General features: G+C 37.2%; 1 long non-coding RNA gene across 2 annotated transcripts; it reads right to left on the reverse strand.

The window, feature by feature from the left end:
* Window positions 1–4,807: 4,807 nt before the first annotated feature.
* On the reverse strand, window positions 4,808–5,601 carry LOC131432788 (uncharacterized). Of its 2 annotated transcripts, none has more exons than XR_009229966.1 (2): window positions 5,145–5,601; window positions 4,808–5,037 (listed from the first exon to the last, which is right to left on the reverse strand). It is a non-coding gene; the product is annotated as an uncharacterized LOC131432788 (long non-coding RNA). The 2 variants fall into 2 exon arrangements; XR_009229967.1 differs by having other exon boundaries at window positions 5,096–5,601.
* Between the last annotated feature and the right edge of the window lie 782 nt (window positions 5,602–6,383).

Here is a 6,383-nt window from a genome sequence, read left to right on the forward strand (position 1 = left end):
CGGCATATGGCTATCGACATTAGTATTTTCCGACGTATCGAGATTCTTGCTGCACCTATTATAATAGAATGTGCATTGGATAACGGAAGCATGGAAGGTGTGAAGCAAGGCCTTATCAAGGGTAAAGTAACAATTCAAAGTGGCCAGGTATTGTTGGCTATAAGCAAAGTTTTGTTCGTCCCAAATCTAAAATTCAATCTACTATCCTTGGGGGCGCTAATGAACGTTGGAGTTAAAATCAATTTTGAAAAAGATCGAGCCATTTTGATAAAAAATAATGAGGTTATAGGAGAAGCTTTGAAGAAAGATAATTTATACTACATAACGCTGGAGGTGGAAAACGTGGACACGGCCTTGGTAACAGGTGAAGAAATATGCAAGCAAGAATTGTGGCACAAGCGGTACGGTCATTTGAGCTATAGAAATCTCCAGAAACTACAACGATCGGAAATGGTCAGTGGAATGGATAAACTGAAGAAAGACGAAATGTTTTGTGAAACCTGTGCTGAAGCAAAACTTATACGGTTACCATTCAACAGCTCGAGACCGCCAACAAGTAGACCGCTGGAGAGAGTTCATACAGACGTTTGTGGGAAAATTACACCAGCTACGATAGAAGGTTATCAATATTTTGTTACGTTTTTGGACGACTTCACGCATTTCGCAGTTGTTTACCTTATGAAATCTAAGGATCAAGTGTTCGAATATTTTAAGAATTATCAAGTAATGGCTACTGCAAAATTCGGACTACAGATAGCAAGCTTGCGATGTGATCTTGGGCGTGAATACTTCAGCAAGCATCAGTTAGACTACTACAAACAACATGGTATCCAAGTAGAGTCAACGGTCGGTTATACGCCTCAACACAACGGAGTTGCTGAACGATTTAATCGTACTATTACCGAGAAGATGCGAGCGTTATTGGTCGAATCAGGAGTTCCTAAGTACCTCTGGGGTGAAGCGCTGTACAATACTGTATACGTTACTAACCGAAGCCCGACAGAAGCACTCAAAGTGAATAAAACACCAGCTGAAATGTGGCATGGCGAAAAACCTAATGTAGGAAAATTCAGAGTTTTTGGAAGCTTGGCATTCTCGTGGATACCGAAGCAAAAACGTGGTAAACTTGATCCAACAGGTAAAAGGTGCATACTACTTGGATACGCACCATGTGGATACCGTTTGTGGGATCCTGAGAAGAAGAAGCAATTCGTAGCTCGTGATGTAAGATGCAATGAATCTGAATTTCCATTCAAGGCAGTGCCAGCGACACAGTTGGGTGAGAAAGAACCGACTATTTCTTTAGTGATTCCCGAGCCAAAAAAGTTAGAGGGGGTTTTGGCAGGGATACGAGATGAGAATGTGGATAACATTGAAGTTGCTCCCGATCACAATTCGGTTGTTTCCATACAAGATGTTGTATCGGAGCAAGAGGGGGAGGAGGACGAAGGCATCCAATCAGAATCGCCGGCACTCCCACCACATGCGGTAAGTAAAGGTTCTTTCCTGGATGAAACAACCCCGAGGACCAGTGGTAGGGAGTGCAAGAAACCAGGTTGGTTGCGTGATTTTATTTCTTCGTATAGCGCAAATACTGCTGTAGATAATTTCTCCCAGATTCCGACAAAATATGAGGACATTGATCGTCATCCAGATGCGGCGCTGTGGTACAAGGCTATTGACGAAGAACTTCGTGCATTAAATGATAACCAAACCTGGACGATAGTTAGGAGACCTGCATCTGTTGTTCCTGTTTCATGCAAGTGGGTATTTACTGTGAAGACTGATGCTGATAACAAACCAGTTCGCTACAAGGCTCGCTTGGTCGCTAAGGGATTCATGCAGAGAAAGCACATAGACTACCAGGAAACTTTCGCACCAGTCGCCAAGTTAACAACCATTCGAGCAATTCTAGCAGTAGCAAATATGCATAATTACGAGGTACACCAAATGGATGTTCGTACGGCTTTTTTGAACGGAATGTTAACAGAAGAGGTGTACATGCATGTACCGGAAGGCGTTAAATCAAAACCGAACGAAGTGTGTTTATTGAAGCGTTCCTTATACGGTCTGAAGCAATCGCCAAGGTGTTGGAACAACCGTTTCAATAGTTTTCTGCAAGATCAAGACTTCATACGTTCATGTCACGACTACTGTCTCTATGTGCGTAAACAAAAAACGGAGACTGTTTACATCATTGTATACGTGGATGATTTGCTGATTGTGGCAAAAACACGGACGACAGTAGAGTCGATCAAGAAAATGTTCCAGAATGAGTTTGACATGGCTGATATGGGTGAACTGCATCACTTCTTAGGCATCAAAGTGGTAAGAAATCGAACAACTGGCATCATGCAGCTTTCCCAATCTGGACTTATCGAAAAAATGCTCCAAAGATTCGAGATGCAGGATTGCAAGGCGTGCACAACACCAGCTGAAGTTAGACTTCAGCTGCCCAGAGGAAATGGAGAATGTCAATATCCATACAGAGAGCTGATAGGCAGTTTAATGTATATTATGATGGGAACCAGACCGGATCTGTGCTATATCGTTGGCTATCTATCACGTTTTCAAGATGAATCTGGACCTGAACATTGGCAACAAGCAAAAAGAGTACTCAGATATCTTCAAGGAACAAAGAGTTATCAACTGGTGTACAAGGCTAATTCCCACAAGACTCCAATTGAAAGCTTCGTGGATGCTGATTATGCAGGTGATGAATTGGACCGCAAATGTGTATCCGGTTATCTTTTAAAAGTTTTCGGCAGTACCGTGGCTTGGTCGTCAAAGAAACAAGCAACTGTAGCAATATCATCAACAGAAGCAGAGTACGTAGCAATGAGTAGTTGTATCAGTGATATAATCTGGATGAGCGGATTGATGACTGATATGTGTGAAGCACAAAACAAAATCTATACCCTGTTCCAGTATTCGAGGATAACCAGGGCGCTATCGCAATGGCAAAGAAAGAAGAGACTAAAAGAGTAAAACATATAGACGTTAAATTTCACTTCATTCGCAACGCAGTAGCAGATGGAAAAGTTAAACTGTTATACATTCAATCCCAACTACAGGAAGCGGATATTCTAACCAAGTCACTTGCTGCTCCATTGTTTAAAGAGTTGCGAGAGAAGATCGGATTACGGAATATCAACTGAGAGGGGGTGATGAAAGAACAAATCGCAGTAGCAGTTGATTAATTGACAATATGAAGTTTAAGACAAATTTTGTTCATTCCTTAATAAACGTTTCTTCGAGTAAGACACAACTTTAAGATTTGTATTCCATTATACTATTCCAATTTCTTTTCAGTATATTTGTCATACTTGTAACAAAATCAAACACAACAAAGAACGATACATCCTAGCATTTGCAGTTTGTACATATGCCATGTAGAAACCACATTGGTCGCATATGTAATGCCGAGAAAACTTTTTTTTGGCAAAAAATCCTGCAATTTTTTGATAATTTTCAGGTCATGATTTGAATCCAACAATAACGTTGATCATATCAAGTAAATTAGATAATGCAGCGCTCGTCAAATTATGACGAATGATAATATTCATAAAAATAAACATAACGTCTTTTATACTTTTGTTCAAATTTGGATGATTCATTCTAGAATTTGTATTCCTAAAAGTATGTAAAGTATGTAAAGGTTTCACCAGTATTGACATTCTGAAAATCATTATAGGATTCTTTTGATGAATTGCTATTTTGAACGTCTTCGAAATCTACATTCATTAAAGATTGTAACCCAGTACTTTTCTCAGCAATTTGGAAAAATTGTAAGAAGGTATTCATTTAATAATCCTGAAAATAATGATTTGCTGCTATTATCGCTCTAGGTTTGCTAATGTCAAGAGCTCGAAACAATTTCTCGCGCTCACTCTGTCTGTAAAAAAATCTGTATTAATCTGTATTCACTAATAAAATGAAATAACGTGGTTGTAGAATGGTAGACTCAATCAGTCGTTGCCGCGCTCACAATAATATTCAACGACGAAATTTTTTTATCCACAACAATTGAATTGTAATTCCATAAATCTCGGTTGATTTTGAAGAAGGCCGTAAGAGCAAGTGACAATTATTTTTGTTTACTCTTTCTTTCGATTATTGTGAGAAAGTGAACAAAGAGAAACTGTCACTTGCTCTTATGGCCTTCTGAACAATCAACCGAGATATTTATCTAGTTTGAAATGGTTGATTTCATTATTTGACATAAAATTTCTACGCCCAATATGCAACGGGTCATACAGCTCTCAGTTTGACGGTAAAGTTTCATCGACGACACGACCTGCCACTCGTCTATCAAAACTGTATCGTAAATTTAAGTACCCCTCAGTAACTCGTAATGTCAAAACGAGCTCACTTCATTTTTTTCTGAAACTGGCAACTTGGAGCGATAAACTGTTATTTTTGAAATAATAGTAACCATCACCTTGGTTACTTGGTACAATTAAAAAATATCAACGAAACAAATTGAGGCGAAATGTAAGATACACAGTTTAATCAATTCCATCCTTAATGTTTTAAATCATGGAACACCTGTAATTCGGTTCCAATGACGGAGATATTGAGAGAAGTATCGGAGTTTAAAGATTGATTGTTGGAATGCTAGTGCACAAGCTGAGTATATACGATAGAAGTAAAACGAAAATTTGAACTTAAACATTGAATTATCAAAATATTATTATTATATTAATCCCCAAAACAATTTATTGTTTCAATTTTATCATTATATTAATGTCTTTTGTTAATACCTGTTTCATTTTTATTATTTTGTAGCTTTATAGTTTCATCTTCAATCTTCATATGCAAGCGAAGTTTTGTTTTTATCTTGTGCACGAAAACTATAAATCAAATCATAATAGTATATGAGTGGTACATTAAGAAACCAAACTTATGAATATATCAACACAATTTTTTACTAATATTCCTTTTTTCGCTATCTTAAACCTGTTTCGTTGTGCCAGAAGTTATGTAGTTGTTCAATCTGCATCCTGTCATCTCATTTTCTCTTCAGCTTTCATGTCCCTGTAGTGATTAATCATATTGGTGAAATTGACGACATTCGAATTGAAATATTACTTACAACGACCTCTAATGCGAATCATTGATCCCTTATTTTTATTTGCACTTACCTTGCGATTTTCTTTATTAGAAGTGAACTTCAGAAAGTTCATTTTTTCTAAATACTCGAAGAAGAACTGTTCCAAAAAATAAGTGTTTTTGTGCTTTTCTTGTTGTTTTTCACGTTGCGGCGTCTCTAATGCTTGAGATTTGGGATTTATAGAACTAAGAAGTCTTGAGTTCACGTTTGCTTTCAGATTTTGATGCACTACTTTCATTTTCGAGGATATTTTTGTTTTCCGTATTTTTTTGAAACTGTCTGTTTATTTATGCTAAGGTTCCTTGGAAACTAGTTTGTAGCAACTAAAACAGTTTTGCCCACGAACATTATTTTGATCAATAACAAGGGGTCACTAAAATTGTGGTAACTGATGATCACTTTTTATTCCGATTTTTCTATGGAGTGTCGTCGGTTTCATGATGCAATTACTTCCTTGAATATCAGTTCAAATTGTTTTCAAATTATAATATAAATGGATTTCACAACAGATTTCCATTTCAATTTGTGATTTCTCCATTCATTGACAGACTTTAATCTCGTCACTGGAATCAAATACTAAATGATAGCTCGGACAGAAAAGTTTAATATATTATTTCTTACTTTTTGTGAAATCCGAATAAATCTGTATTAAATTGAGGAAATCTGTATAAAATCTGTACTCTGTATTAAATCTGTATGAACATGTAAAAATCTGTATAATACATGCAGATAAATCTGTATAAATCTCTGGCCTGCAGCTTTAGGGCATATTCTGTAGTATTCTAGTTCTAGATGCATAACTTATGTCAGTTAAAAAATTTTAATCTGGATTTTATAACAAGAAAAATTTGCAGCCCCAGCAGTGTTTCACTCGTGTTTCAAATATACAAAAAATAGAACGACATCGTAGACCAGTTTTAAATTTGACAGAAGAACTAGTCGAATAAATAAAAATAGAACGGCTTGCTGGGGATACGTTTGTTCCAGTTTCTGCTCTATTATAGATCTTCCATATAGAACTTCTAGTTGCAGAATTTGCTCTTTGAGTTGAGAATAATCTGCAGAGGCGAGAAAAATCTGATGTTTGCCCAACGATGCCAGGTTGCCAGATCTGGCAAAAATCAGATTTTGCTCGCCAAACCAGACACACTAATTCCGTTTTCGTTTTAGAACCTACACGCGGGCGACTCTGACTCCGAGTAAAACGATCAAGTAGTACGCGCCCTGAACAATAACCCATGAAAAGAAGAGAAAATAAACCAACTCGCAT

The sequence above is a fragment of the Malaya genurostris genome, chromosome 2 (assembly GCF_030247185.1).
Source record: "Malaya genurostris strain Urasoe2022 chromosome 2, Malgen_1.1, whole genome shotgun sequence".
Taxonomy (NCBI): domain Eukaryota; kingdom Metazoa; phylum Arthropoda; class Insecta; order Diptera; family Culicidae; genus Malaya; species Malaya genurostris.